The sequence below is a fragment of the Pygoscelis adeliae genome, unplaced genomic scaffold (assembly GCF_000699105.1).
Source record: "Pygoscelis adeliae isolate BGI_AS28 unplaced genomic scaffold, ASM69910v1 Scaffold590, whole genome shotgun sequence".
Lineage (NCBI taxonomy): Eukaryota > Metazoa > Chordata > Aves > Sphenisciformes > Spheniscidae > Pygoscelis > Pygoscelis adeliae.
Window position 1 is genome coordinate 419,986 of NW_008823962.1, and position 786 is coordinate 420,771.

Below are 786 nucleotides of genomic sequence, written 5' to 3' on the forward strand. Positions count from 1 at the left end.
TCCCCGGGGCGGCCCGCCCAGCCCGGAAAAAAAAAAAAAATAAAAAAAAAAAAATCACACCGTTTCCTTTTCAGGGGGCTGAACAGCCAGAGTATAAAGCCTGCGCAGGGCTGGGTGGCTCAGGGGATTAGTAACAAGAGATGGAGCTTTCCACCTTTACAGGTTCAAAAAAAACCCCACCCCACCAGGGGCAGGCACAGGGCACAGCGCCGTGTCGGTGGGTTGGGTGAAATCCGCTTGGAAAGGAGTTCCTGACGGCCAGGTGACAAGTGACAAAAGCCGCTGGCACGACCGCCAGCTAGTCCCCTCCTTGGCAAGAGTAAGGTCTGAATGGGCCACCAAGGGGGAGATTCAACTACTGACCTAAATTTCCCAGGCAGCTCTTTTCTCTCTCTACACCCCCCGACCGCCGAAAAGGCATTATACACTTGTTGTCCCAGACTGCGCGTCTCTGCAGGGTTGCAAAAATGCCATGTTTCACCCCAAAGTGGCTGCGTTTGAGAAGTTAGGAAATCGCCCTCGCATACAACTCGTAGCAGCTGAGGGGGCACCGTCAACTTAAAATACGTCCCATTTGAAAGAGAGTTTACAACAATACCAGAGCTCTCGAATTTATTTACAAACCTTATTTACAAGCCTGGCGTAACACAACGCAGATCCCTAACTACCCAGCTAACTCTGCTTCCATCGGTGCTGAGCCCGCTCTGCATGTCCAAAACACCAACGCGACCGAGCTCCGGCTAGCCCCGGCTCCCCAGGTCAGCCCGACGCACACACAGCGCGACT